This window comes from Eumetopias jubatus, unplaced genomic scaffold (genome assembly GCF_037043125.1).
Source record: "Eumetopias jubatus isolate StellerSeaLion01/CBP00866 unplaced genomic scaffold, mEumJub1_p1.0 scaffold_7, whole genome shotgun sequence".
NCBI classification, from domain to species: domain Eukaryota; kingdom Metazoa; phylum Chordata; class Mammalia; order Carnivora; family Otariidae; genus Eumetopias; species Eumetopias jubatus.
The window spans coordinates 14955355-14970690 of record NW_028274813.1 but is presented as its reverse complement, the minus strand read 5'-3'; the positions used below and the strand labels follow the sequence as shown (position 1 = coordinate 14970690).

Here is a 15336-nt window from a genome sequence, read left to right as displayed (position 1 = left end):
CATGCCATTTTCCCATTTGGTATTCATCTGTTTTTAAGCCCTCTCTCCCATTTTACTCTTTTATTGGGTAGCGTTAGACCAAATCTTAGTGTCCAAAAATAGTATTTAGCAGCACTCCTATGATAATACTTTAATTACAAATCCCATTCTCAATTGAAGTAAAATTGGTATGTAACATATAAGTTTCAGGTATACAATATTATAATTAAATATCTGTATTAATCTCAAAATGATCACCTCCAAAAGTCTGGTTACCATTTATCACCATACAATTGACTTCCTTCACCCATTTCACCCACCCCTCAACCACCTACCCTTGTAGTAACCCTTGTAGTACCACCACTACCCTTGTGGTAACCACCAATCTGTTTTCTGTGTATGAGTTCATTTTTGTTTTATTTGTTCTGTTTTTTCAAATTCACATATGACTGAGATATTTTTTATCTTCTCCTTCTGACTTAGTTCACTTAATACCTTCAAGGTCCATCCATGTTGTTGCCATCTGATTTCACTATTTTATGGCTGAGTAGTAGTCCATTGTGTGTATATAACACACCTTCTTTACCCATTCATCCACTGGTGCACATTTAGATTGTTTCCATATCGTGGCTATTGTAAATGATGCTATAATTAACAACAGGATGCATATATCTTTTCGCAGTAATGTTTTCATGTTTAGATAAATGCCCAGAAGTGGAACTGCTGGATAGTATGGCAGTTCTTTTGTCAACTTTTTAAGGAATAGCCACAGTGTTTTACATAGCAGATGCACTAATTTACATTTCCAGGGTTTTATTCACAAGTGTTCCCATTTCTCCACATCTTCTCCAACACTTATTTTTTCTTGTCTTTTTGATGATAGCCAATCTACCCTTGTGAGGTGGCATCTCACTGTGGTTTTGATTTGCATTTTCCTAATAATTAGTGATGTTGAACATCTTTTCATGTGCCTGTTGGCCACTGATTTATCTTCTTTGGAAAAATGTTTATGCAGATCCTCTGCTCATTTTTTAAATTAGATTTTTTGTTAAGTTTTATGAGTTCTTTATATAGTTTGAATATTAATCCCTTGCCAAATATGTAATTTTGGCAATTATCTCCTCCCATTCAGTAGGTTGCCTTTTCCTTTTGATGATGGTTTCTTTCACCATGCAGAAGCTTTTTAGTTTGATATAGTTCAATTTGCTTACTATTGCTTTGGTTTCCCTTGCCTTTGAAGTCAGATCCACAACTACATTGCTATGACTGATGTCAAGGAGCTTACCTCCTGTTTTCTTTTAGGAGTTTTATTGTTTCAGGTTTTACATTAAAGTTTTTAATCCATTTTCAGTTGATTTTTGTGTACAGTATAAGACAGTGGTCAAGTTTCATTCTTTGCATGTGGCTGTCCAGTTTTCCCAACACCATTTATTAAAGATACTGTCCTTCCTCCATTTTATGTTCTTGGCTTCTCTGTCATAAATTAATTGTCCATTTATGTGTAGATTTATTCCTGGGCTCTCAATTCTGTTTCATTGATCTATGTGTCTGTTTTTTGGTTTTCTTTTTAAAGATTTTATTTATTTATTTGACAGAGAGAGACACAGAGAGAGAGGGAACACAAGCAGGGGGAGTGGGAGAGGGAGAAGCAGGCTCCCCACGGAGCAGGGAGCCTGATGGCGGGGCTCGACCCTGGGACCCTGGGATCATGACCCAAGCCGAAGGCAGATGCTTAATGACTGAGCCACCCAGGTGCCCCTATGTGTCTGTTTTTATCCCAATACCATATAGTTTTGGTTACTATAAAACAAATTGCATTTCAAGAAACAGAAAAGTCACCCATAGTTCACAGAAAATAATCTGAGTCTTTAAAAACAAGACAAAGACCTAACAGCTGGTAATGGTTTATGTACATCAGAAGGCAGGGAGTGAATATAAATTTCTCCATAAATTTTTCTACAAGTAGATTTAGATTATGAGATTCACCTTTGGGAGGAAAAAAATCACTCCTGGCATCAGAGTGAAGGATGAATTCAAAGTGAGAAAAGTTAGGAGCATATTAAGACACAATCAGTTGGGGACTCCTGGATGGCTCAGTCGGTTAAGCATCTGCCTTTGGCTCAGGTCATGATCCCAGGGTCCTGGGATCAAGTCCTACATCAGGCTCCTTGCTCAGCAGGGAGCCTGCTTCTCCCTCTGCCTGCCACTCCCCCTGCTTGCTCAGTCTCTCTCTCAATCTCTCTCTCTCTGACAAATAAATAAAATCTTAAAAAAAAAAAAAAGAATCAACTGATTGGATGTAGTGAGTAAGGGAAAGGGAAGGGTCTAAGATGACTCTAGGATTTCTGGCTTGGGCATCTGAATGGCTTAGATGGTATTCATCAAGTCAGGGAATACTAAATGAGTAACCAGTGGGAGGGAAGATAAGTGGGAATGGAAGGTCGGTTCAACATATAAAAACAAACCAATATAATATATTGAGAATAAAGGTCAATCCTAAAAATAAAGCAATAAATAAAGGTTAAAAAAAAAAACCCACATACTTTCATCTCGACAGAAGATGCATATGACAAAAATCCAACCTCTTTTGTAATAAAAATACACAACTATGAATTAAAGAGAACGTTCTCAATCTGATAAAGGACATCTGTGAAAACCCACAGCTGTTACCACATTTAATGGTGAAAGCCTGAAAGTTTCCCCTTTAAGTATAGGAACAAAACAAGGATGTCAGCTTTTGTCACTTCCATCCAACACAGTACTGGATATTTTAGCCAGGACAATTAGGCAAGAAAAAGAAACAAAAGGGAGAAGTAAAACTATCTCTACTTGCAGATGACATCTTGTATACAGGAAATCCTAAGGAATCACAAACAATAATAAAATAAATCCCAAGTAAAACTAATAAATGAGTTCCGCAATGTGGTAGGATACAGATCAGTCAGTTATATTTCTGTACACTAGCAATGAACAATCTGAAAATTACATCAAGAAAACAATTTCACTTATATTAGCATAAAAAAGAAGAAAACACTTAGGAATAAACTTAACAAAAAAGTACAGGACTTGTACACAGAAAAGTACAAAACACCATTAAACAAAATTTAAAAGATCTAAATAAATGGAAAGATATATCATATTCCAAGCCTGTGATATAGTTAAAATGGCAATACTTCCTAAATTGATCTAGAGTTAAAACCAATCCATGCCAAAATACCAGTTGCTTGTCTTGAAGACATTCACAAGCTGATTCAAAAACTGAGAATAGCTAAAACAATCTTGAAAAAGAACAAAATTGGAAGATTCAGACTTCCAATTTCAAAACTTACTAACTTACTATAAAACTAGAGTAATCAACACAGCATGGTACTGGCATAACAGAGGTGCAGATTGTGAAACAAAACTGAAGAGTCCAAATATAAATCAGTACATTCATGGTCAATTGACTTCCATGAAGGATGGTGCCAAGATAATTCAAAGGAAGAAGATGGTGCTAGGACACCTGAATATTCACAATGCAAAGCAAAGAATCTGGACCCATACCTTAAACCATATACAAAAATCAATTCAAAATGTGAGAGCTAAAATAATAAAATTCTTAGAAGAAAACACAGGCATAAATCTTACTGACCTCAGATAAAATAAGGGTTTCTTAGATAGAAGTGACAAAAGAAAAAATAAAATGGGCTTCATCAAAATTAAAGAAAAATTTTTAAGAAGATATTTATTTATTTGAGAGAGAGAGAGAGAACGACCAAGAGAGCACAAGCAGGGGGAGCAGCAGAGGGACAGGGAGAAGCCCTGCTGAGCAGGGGGTGATGCAGGGCTTGATCCCAGGACCCTGGGACCATGACCCAAACAGAAGGCAAACACTTAACTGACTGAGCCACCCAGATGCCTCCAAAATTAAAAACTTTTATGTTTCAAAGGACAACTATCAAAAATAAGAAAACAAAACACACAAAATGGGAGAACATAACTACAAAGATTTGATAAGGGACTTATATCTATAATATATAAAGAACTCAACAATAAAACCACAAATAACCCCATTTTTTAAATGGACAAAGGATTTGAATAAACATCTTCCCAAGGAAGATAGACAACAAGCACATGAAAAGATGCTCAACATTAGCCAGTAGGAAAATGCAAATCTAAATCTCAATGATATACCACTTCCATGATAAAAAAAAGACAGTATGGATGTATATATACGTATATATGTAAATGTAAAACATATGTAATTTATATTATATGAAGTACTAGCAAGGATGTGGAGAAAACGTAACTTTCAAATATTGCTGTGGGACTGTAAATTCTACTCCTAAATTCCCAAGAAATGGAAACATATGTCTACAAAAAACTTATACACAACGTTCACAGCAGCATTACTCATAATAGCCAAAAAGTGCAAACAACCAAAAAGTTCCTCAACTGAAGAATGGATAAAATGTGGCATATGTCCATGCAATGAAATATTTGGCAATAAAAAGGAATAAAGTCCTGATATACGTTACAACATGAACATACCCTGAAAGCATTTACATTAATTTAGATATATAAGGGCCACATATTATATGAATCCATTTTGATGAAATGTACAGAATAAGCAAATCCATAAAGACAGAAATGAGGATAGGGTAGGTGCGTGTTTAGATTTATAAGAAACCACCAATTTCCCAAAGCGCTTGTGCCATGTTGTACTCCCAAAAGGTATGCAATTTCTTTTTTTTTTTTTTTTAAGATTTATTTATTTGACAGAGAGAAAGATAGCGAGAGAGGACATATAAGCAGGGGGAGTGGGAGAGGGAGAAGCAGGCTTCCTGTGGAGTAGGGAGCCCGATGCAGAACTCGATCCCAGGACCTTGGGATCATGACTTGAGCTGGCAGACTGCTTAAGGACTAAGCCACCCAGGCGCCCCAGGTATGCAATTTCCAGTTGCACCACATTCTCATTAATACTTGGGGTCATCAATCTTTCTTATTTGAATTTTCCTGACGAATAATATTGACTGTTTCTTATAATCTGCTCAAGTCTTAGCCATCTTAACTGGGTTGTCTTCACAGTTTTGAGTTTTGAAACTATTTTATGCATTCTCAATACAAGTCCCTTTGTCCAACGTGTGATTTGCAAATATTTTCTCTTAGGCTGCAGCTTTTCTTTTCATTCTCATAACAGTTTCTTTCACAGAGCAAACTATTTTATTTTTATTTTTATGAAGTCCATTTCATCAATTTTTTTTGTTTTATAGACCATGCTTTTGCACAACCAAAGGTAACAAAGATTTGCTCTTAAGTTTCCTCCTAAAATCTCTGTAGTTTTATGTTTTACATTTCAGTCTATCATCCAGGGGTGCCTGGGTGGCTCAGTTGTTAAGTGTCTGCCTTCAGCTCAGGTCATGATCCCAGGGTCCTGGGATCAAGCCCCGCATCGGGCTCCCTGCTTAGCGGAAAGCCTGCTTCCCCCTCTCCCCTCCCACCCCCCGCTTGTGTTCCCTCTCTCGCTGTGTCTCTGTCAAATAAATAAGTAAAAAATCTTTTAAAAAAATAAATCTATCATCCATTTTGAGTCAATTTTGTATAAGATGTAATGTAGATTGGATTTTGCTTATTTTTTCATACGGATGTCCAATTTGTTCCAGCACCATTTATTGAAAATACCATCTTTTCTCCATTGAATTGTCCATTTTATCAAAAAATCAATTGACTATGTTAATTTGTCACAAAATGTACAATTTTGTTCTACTAATCGATGTATCTATCATTTCACTAACACCACACAGTCAAATTACTGTTGCTTTATAATAATCCTTAAAATTGAGTACTGTGAATCCTCCACCTTCCTGCCTTTTCAAAATTGTTCTAGATATTCTAATTGCTTTATCTTCCCTATAAGTTTAGAATCAGTTTGTATATCCTAAATACCCTGTTGGGACTGGGATTAAATAAACTCTATAGATCAATCTGAGAAGAACAGGCATCTTTACATTAAGTCTGCCAATCCATGAACATTATATATACTCCATTTTTAAGTTCTTTGCTTTGTTTTTCCAGCTTCATTTTATAGTTTTTAGCATACAAAGACTGCATAGATTTTGTTAAATTTAGGCAAGTTTGTTTTTGAGTTATTATAAATGGTATTGTTTTAAAATTTCAGTTTCCATTTGTTAATTGCTAGTATGTAGAAATGTGATTGATTTATGCACATTGACCTTGTACCTTATGACCTTGGTAAATTCACTTACTGGTTTTAGGAGTAGTGTGTGTATGCTGTAGATTATTTGGAAATTTCTATGTAGGCAATCAAATTATCTAGGAATAGAGAATATTTATTTTTCTTCCCCTCCTCCAAGTCTTTTATTTCTATTTCTTGCCTTATTGCACTGGCTAGATCTTCTCGTATGATGTTGAATTAGGAGAGGAAAGAAAAGAATTATCTTTTTCCTGGTCTTATATGGAAAACATTCAGTCTCTCACTATTAAGCATAACGTTAGCTGTAAGTTTTTTATAGATGTTTGTACAGTTAAGGAAGTAGCCTTCTATTCTTAGTTTGCTACTCATTTTAATGATTTTTTTTTAATTTTTTATTGTTATGTTAATCACCATACATTACATCATTAGTTTTTGATGGCTACTCATTTTAAAATACATGAACAGATGTTGAGTTTTCTCAAATTCTTTTCCTACATTTATTAAGATGATCATGATTTTCCTTCTTTAGTCTCGTAATATAGTGAATTACCTTGATTAGTTTTCAAATATTGAACTCACCCTGTATTCCTGAAATGAACCCCTTGATCATAATGTATTATTCTATTGATGGATTTTGATTAGTTTACTGAGAATTTTTACATCTATGTTAATGAGGAATAGTGGTAATTTCCTTTTCTTGTAATGTCTTTGTCTGGACTTCATATTAAAGTAATGCCAGTCTCATAAAATGAGTTGGAAATATTCTCTCATCTATTGTCAGTAAGAGCTGTGTGGAATTGGTATTATTCCCTCTTTAAATGTTTGGCAGAATTACCAGTGAAATCATTTATACCTGGGGCTTTCTTTTTTGAAATGTTTCCAACTACAAATCCAATTACTTTAATAGATAAAGGGTTATTCATGTTATCTATTCTGCTTGCTAAGTTATGATAGCTTGAATCTTTCAAAGGAATAGTCCATTTCATCTAAGTTGTCAAATATCTCTATGTATAGTTGTTCATAGTATTCCTTTATTATCCTTTTAATGTCTTTAGGTCTGCAGTGATAGCCTGATGAATATTGGTAATTTCCATCTCCTTTTTGTTCTTGGTAGTCTAGCTGGAAATTTATCAATTTAATCAGTCTTTTAAAAAAAACTAGCTTTTTGGGGCTCCTGGGTGGTTCAGTTGGTTAAGCAGCTGATTCTTTTTTTTTTTTTTTAAAGATTTTATTTATTTATTCATGAGAGACAGAGAGAGAGAGAGAGAGAGAGAGGCAGAGGGAGAAGCAGGCTCCCAAGGAGCAGAGAGCCCGATGCGGGACTCGATCCCAGGACCCTGGGATCGTGACCTGAGCCGAAGGCAGACGCTTAACCATCTGAGCCACCCAGGCACCCTAAGCAGCTGATTCTTGATCTCACCTCAGGTCTTGATCTCAGGGTCGGGAGTGTTAGCCCCGCACTGAAAAAACAAAAACAAAAAACAAAACTAGCTTTTGGTTTGATTTTTCCCTACTGTTTTGCTGTTTTCATTGATTTCTGCTTTTTATTATTTCCTTCTGTTTGCTTTTGAGTTTAGTTTGCTCTTCTTTTTCTAGTTCTAAAGGTGAAATCTTAGATTACTGATCTTCAACCTTTTTCCTTTTCAAATATATGCATTTAACACTATAAATTCCCCCTTGAAACAATGCTGTAGCTGATTTTCACACATTTTAATGTTTTCATTTTCATCCATTTTAAAATATTTTGATTTTCCTGTTTTCTCTGAGTTAATGATTTTTATTTCATTATGTTTAAAGAACACATTTTGTATGATTTCAATTCTTTTAAGTTTGTTGAGGTTTGTTTTATAGGATATGACCGATACTGTTGGTAAAACTTCCAATGACAGGTGAAAAGAATGTATATTCTGTTATTATTGACTCATGCTATTTGCTACGCCATGGGTAATAAAGTTCTTTATCTCTGACCCAGGAATTTCATGACTGTGCTGACACCCAAGAAATAATAAAAGTCTAACTTATTAGTTTGTAAAAAGGGTGAAAATATATTCCATACTGTTTCCTATGCTGTTATGACATATTACCACAAGTTGAGCATCTTGACATAACACAAATTATCTAAAGTTCTGAAGGGCAGAAATCCAGTTATAGCTGGGTTCTCTGCTTAAGAGTCTCACCAGGCTGGGGTGCCTGCGTGGCTCAGTCCTTGAGCGTCTGCCTTCGGCTCAGGTCATGATCCCAGGGTCCTGGGATTGAGCCCTGCACTGGGCTCCATGCTCAGCAGGAAGCCTGCTTCTCCCTCTCCCACTCCCCCTGCTTGTGTTCCCTCTCTTGCTGTATCTCCCTCTGTCAAATAAATAAATAAAATCTTAAAAAAAGAAGAGTCTCACCAGGCCAAAACCAAGGTATCAACACAGCTTCATTACTTTCTGGAGTCTCTCAGGATGAATCAGCTTCCAAGTTCAGAGTGTTGGCTGAATTCAATTCCCTGTGGTAAAAGGACTGAAGCCTTTGTTTTCCTGCTGGCTGTCAGCTGAGAACTTCAACCTCCCTAAGGTGCCTGCATTTTTTCATTATATTGCCACCTGCATCTTCAAAGCAGCAATGGCACAATGAGTCCCTCTTCTCAAGTTTGGAATCTTTCTGACTTCTGCTACATCTCTTCTGATTCCAGCTGGAGAAAGCTATTTTTTAGGGTGCACATGATTAAATTAGGCCCATCTGGGTAATTCAGGACACTCTCTTAAGGTCCATACCTTAATTATATCTTCAAAGTCATGTTTGGCATTTAACAACATATTCGAAAATTCCAGGGATTAGGGAATGGATATCTTTGCAGGGGGTGGGGACTGGGGGGGGGATGGGCACAATCTGGCTACCACACACTCAAGATACTGAGTTCACTAGGGAATTCTTTACTTCCATTTTAATATTTTTCAGTTCTAAACATTCCATTTTTCTAGAGCTTCTACTTCTTTACTGAGAACTTGTAACATTTGTTTCATGAGCATTCCCCTTTACTTCACCGCATATAGTTGTAACAACTGCTCTAAATTCTTTGATAATTCCAACATTTACATCATCTTGGGGCTGACAACTGTTGTCTTTTTAAGTTAAGAGAATTTCCTAATTTATTATGTGATAATTTTGGATTATGTCCTGGACATTTTGAATATTGTGTTATAAACGCTAAGCCCTGTTAAAATCCTCTGGAGAAGGATGATTTTTTGTTTTTTGTGTTTCATCCAGCAAGCAATCCAGTTAGGTTCAGGGTACATGTCCCAATTCTCCGTGATTCCAGTGTTAGAATTTTTAAAGCCTTTGTAGTAGTACCAGATGTACGCACCACAGGGGCCAATCTGAAACCTGGATGACTGTAATTTAGTTCTCAAAGCCTTTGGTATGCTGTTTCAAATTAGTTTCAACCACATGCAGTGTAAGAGTGAGTCTGGGACATCAACTGTAACTCTTTAAGATCCCTTCTTGAACTCCCTGCTTTCTATAAACTTCCCATCTCTCCATCTCCCAGGGGCTCTTCTTCATCTTACTATGACTAGAAGTCCACAGTATGAGCCTCTGTATATTGTCATGCACTTCCTACAACTGGGTCTGACTCTGGGCAAAAAGCACTTGGCTTATGTTTTAATTGGTTTATTATCATATTGCTGCATTGTAAGAGTTCTTGATATATTCTGGATACAATTATTCTCTCAAATATATGTTTTGTAAATGTGTTTCCCAGTTTGCGGATTGTCTTTTCATTTTCTTAGTGGTAACTTTTAAAGAGAAAAGGATTTTAATTTCTTTAAAAAACTTTATTTTGGATTTTAGATTCATAAAAAAGTTGCAAAAATATTACAAACAGTTCTCTTATATCCCTCACCCCACTGTCCTAATATAAACATCTTACATAACCCTGCTATGACGACCAGAAAGAGGAAATTAACATTAGTACTATATCACCCTTTAAACTACTTATTCAAAATTCACCAGTTTTCTCACTAAGGTTTTTTCCTGTTTCAAGATCCTATCCAGGATCCCAGGCTGCATTTAGTTGTTACTTCTCATTAGCAACTTCAGTCTGTTAACAGTTCCTTTGACTTTCCTTGTCTTTCCTGATGGTCACTTTTGAAGAATACTAATCAATTATTTTGTAAACTGTCCCTCGATTTGAACTTGTAACATGTTTTCCCATGAGTGGAGTAAGATTATACATTTCTGGCAAGTATACCACCAAATTTTTATTTGTTGTTCTTAGTGCGTCACATCAAGGAGTTCATCAATTAAGATGTCAATATGTATTATTACTGATGATGTTTACCTCAATTCCTTAGATAAGTTGGTGCTTGTAGGGTTTCTTCACTGTAAAGTTACTACAAAGTTTCTTGTAATCGAAATATATTTTAGGAGAGGGCGCCTGGGTGGCTCAGTTGGTTAAGCGACTGCCTTCGGCTCAGGTCATGATCCTGGAGTCCCTGGATTGAGTCCCACATCGGGCTCCCTGCTCGGCAGGGAGTCTGCTTCTCCCTCTGACCTTCCCCCTCCTCATGTGCTCTCTCTCTTTCTCTCATTCTCTCTCTCAAATAAATAAAAATCCTTTAAAAAATATATATTTTAGGAGAGATGCTTTGAGGTTATGCAAATCCTGTTTCTCCTCAAACTTTCATTAATTTAATTTTTTTAAAGATTTTTAAAATTTATTCATCTGAGACAGAGAGCTAGCAAGTGAGAGCATGAGCAGAGGACAGCAGCAGAGGGAGAGGGAGAAGCAGGCTCTCCGCTGAGCAGGGAGACTGATGTGGGACTCGATTACAGGACCCTGGGATCATGACCTGAGCCAAAGGCAGCCACTCAACCAACTGAGCCAACCAGGTGTCCCAAACTTTCATTAATTTTAGCATCTATTACTAGACTTTGCCTGAAATCGTTACTACCGGTACTATTCAACTTATGTGATTCTCTTATTTCCCTCTTTTCTCCTACATTTACTAATTGGAATTCTACCATAAGGAAGAAATATCTTTTTAAAATTTTTTTAAAGATTTTATTTATCTGAGAGAGAGAGAGAGAACGAGCAAGGGAGGGACAGAGGGAGAAATAGAGAAACAGACTCACCGCTGAGCACAGAGCCCAACAAGGGGCTCGATCCCAGGACCCCAAGATCATGACCTGAGCCAAAGGCAGATGCCTAACCAACTGAGCCACCCAGGTGCCCCATCTTTCTAATTTTTTAAAAAAAATTTTGAGTATACTTAACACACAATGTTACATTAGTTTCAAGTGTACAACATAGTTTTTCAACTTCTCTATATGTTATGGTATGCTCACAGTAAGTGTAGCTACCATCTGTCACCATACAACACTATTACAATATTATTGACTATATTCCCTATTCTCTTTTATTCCCATGACTTATTCAGTCCATAACTGGAAACTTGTATCCCTCATTCCCCCTCACCTATTTTGTCCATCCCTCTACCTCTTTTCCCTCTGGCAAATATCAGTTTGTTCTTTTATTTTTAGGTTTGGTTCTGCTATTTGTTCATTTGTTTTTTAGATTCCATATGAGTGAAGTCATATGGTATTTGTTTTATTTCACCCTCTAGATCCATGTTGTTGCAAATGGCAAGATCTCATCCTTTTTTATGGATGTGTAATATTCCTGTGTGTGTGTGTGTGTGTGTGTGTGTGTGTGTGTGTAAATATACCGCATCTTCCCTATTTATTCATCTATCAATGGACACTTAGGTTGCTTCTATACTGGCTATTGTAAATAATGCTGCAATAAACATAGGGTTTCATATATCCTTTAGAATTAGTGTTTTTGTTTTCTTTGGGTAAATACCTACTAGGAGTTCTTGGATCATATGGTACTTCTATTTTTAATTTTTTGAGGAACTTCTATACTGTTTGCACAGTGGCTGTACTAATTTATATTCCCACCAACAGTGCACAAGGGTTCCTTTTTCTCCACATCCTCACCAATGCTTGTTATTTCTTATCTTTTTTATTTTAGCCATAGGAAGAACTATTCTCTCTTATTTAGTTAATCCATTGTCTATATCAGTTGAATTCATGGATATTTTAATTCAAGGGTCAATAACAAAATTTTTCTGTAAAGTGACAGTAAATATTTTGGGCTTTGCATGCCATACAACCTCTATTACACCTACTCAACTCTGCTGTTACAATGTCAAACACTATGTAAGCCATGCAATCTCACTGGGAGCAATATCACTTCCATGAGGTTTTGTAAAAATTGGTCCTTGTGTGAAGGTCTTACTATTTTTATGAATAAAGCATAGATACATATAAGGTACATAAATTGATATACAGTGTATCTGTGGTAATAGAATTTTGTGGTGGGTTGGGCAATTAAGAAAAAAAAAAACACCTAAAAGGGCTTCTTAGAGGAACTATTAAAAAAAGATTGCAAAAACAGTTGCGCCTAGGTGGCTCAGCTGGTTAGGTGTCCGACTCCTGATTTCAGCTCAGGTTGTGATCTTAGGGTTGTGGGATCAAACCCCGAGTCAGGCTCCACGCTCAGCGGGGAGTTTGCTTGAGATTCTCTCTCCCTCTCCTGCTACCCCTCCCTGCACACTCTCCCTCTCTCTCTCTCAAATAAATCAATCTTTAAAAAAAAAAAAGTTGCTGAAACAAATAGTCGTGTTTGTTTTCCAATAAAATTTTTACCAAAATAGGTGGCAGGCCATATATGGCCCACAGTCTGTTTTTTTGACAATTCCTGTTTTATTCTATGGGTTAAAATTCAATACTATCATTATTTATCTTATAGCTCAAATTGTTCTTTGACCTTCAGGAGATCCTTCAGGTTGGCTCCCTTATTTTTTCAACAAGCCACTATCTCTTTTGCATTTACCTACTTTGAGGCACCACAATATATTCAAGGCTCATCCAGTATTTTTCCTGCTCCATCCTATAATTAACTACTTCTCTAGGAAGCCCTAGTTCCATTTATTGGAGAATGGTATTTAGAGAACAAGATCCAGGCAGTCAATGTGGTCACTGTTATGGAGTGTTATTCCTTCTAGGCTGTAGACAGAACTAGGAAATATATGTATGTATACTAACCCATGTATATACATATATCTATATTCTGTATTTATGTGTGTATATATCTAAAAACCATAAACTCATATTGATACCTCTGATGCTAACCCAAAACCACAAGCTTCATTGAGAACTTCTCCCTTTATGTATAACTTCTTCCTCCAAGAGAAATTAACCTTTCATAATCTAAAGTCCATTTAAGTGTAATATATCCAAAGTTGTTTCAGAATTGCTAGCCCTATGAGAAACAATTTGACTAACTAGATTATACCATTATCTATAGTTCTTTTCTGTCTTTATCCTTACAGTATTCAGTCAAGATACTGTTTTCATCGTTCTTTTAGGTTAAGTTGCTCCCTTCAAAGCTCAGTCATAGAAAGGAAAGAGCTTGTAAAACCGTAGGTAGAATTTTTTTCTCTTTTTACTTACAGTTATTTTATTTTAGTCTTGGTATTCTCTGTTTAAGTAATGGTAAGGCTGGGGCTTTGCATAGAAATTTCATACTTGTGAAGTGATTATGCATTGTTTGGGGAAGAGATTTTGGAAGGCTACTTACTACACATTCACCACTGTCTTCAGTTACCTGGAAGTTTGAAAAGTTTTAATTTTATTGCAGTTCAATTTACAATTTTCTTTTTAAGTCATCCATTTTATGCCCTATTTCCTATACTTTTCTTGTAAAAATTTTATGTGTTATCTTTGATGTTTAAGACATATGACCCAATTTGAGTTAAATTTTGTATATGGTGAGATATAGTTGAGGTTCATTTTTGTCCCCTTAGATATTTGGTTATTTTTAACATCATTTCTTGAAAAGGCTGTCTTTTAAGCATATTTTATATGTTAACAGGAACCATCTAGAAGTATCATCAAAATACTGATATAGGTGAATTAGGAGAATCTCTGGAGCAGGCAAAAAAAGGGCAGGATCTCTTGCACAGGTGGAGGGATTAATATGAGACAGGAGCTGGATATACTACTGAAATCTGAAAGGTCTGATGGCTCCAATATTCTTTTTTTTTTTTTAAGTGACAATGTAGATTCATTCTGGACTATCTACCATACTCACAACTCCCATTTCTACCAGCTAACACTTCCATAAGTAGTTAAACCTTGGACTAAAATTAAAAATGGTGCATCCTTAATTCACTCTTTATATATTGACTTCCAAGTAATCAAATTCATCAGCATTACTAAGCAACTAACTAAAATCTCCCTTCCTCACAAAGACTTATTGCCTTGACTGTAGCATTAAGGAATAGACTCTGTAAATGACAAAATACTCAAAATGTATTTCTACTCATGACTGTAGGCACTTTCATCTCAGACCAATATAGGAACTGACAGAAGTTTGAACTACCTTCTTTGTTACTAGAAGCCTATATTGAGATAAAGCCACTCCAATGAGCGAGTCTGTTTGCCAGGGCTGGCTGGACTTGGAGTTGAGCTGGGCATATGGGGTAAGCAGATGAAAACACATGACTCCACTGTGCTAATGTTCTCTGACCCAGGCTGCACAACTGCCAACAAATAGTGTGAACTCATAGCAAGTTCTCCAACTGCAATATCTTCTGGTTAATGTTTCCCCTCTAGTTAATCACAGTCAGGACTGGAACTCAGGCTGTCCAACTCCCAGTTCGGTGTTCTTTCTCTGCTAGGATATCCTTTTCATGGATCTGAAAAGGGATGTTGGAAATATATAGTTGCATTGGTGGAAACATCTGAATGCAAGAGCTGTAGTAGGCCCTGTAACTTATTTTGCTCCTACATTACACCCTGGGCATCTGGATTCTGAGTCCAGGATGGTTCCAATTTTCTTAAAAAGAAGGAAAGCATGAGTATTGGGGCACCTGGGTGGCTCAGTTGTTAATGTCTGCCTTTGGCTCAGGTCATGATCCCGGGACCCTGGGATCAAGCCCCACATTGGGCTCCCTGCTCGGTGGGAAGCCTGCTTTTCCTCCCACTCCCCCTGCTTGTGTTCCCTCTCTTGCTGTCTCTCTGTCAAAAAATAAATAAAATCTTAAAAAAGAAAAAAGAAAAAAAAAAGAAAGCATGAGTGTGTTTCTAGTTATTCTTGGAATCAATATTACAAT

The 15336-nt window shown here is 36.4% G+C and overlaps 1 protein-coding gene across 1 annotated transcript in view; it reads right to left on the bottom strand.

The window, feature by feature from the left end:
* EML5 (EMAP like 5) overlaps positions 1-15336 on the bottom strand; it is a 168139-nt gene that overhangs the window by 139342 nt on the left and 13461 nt on the right. The window lies entirely within an intron of this gene.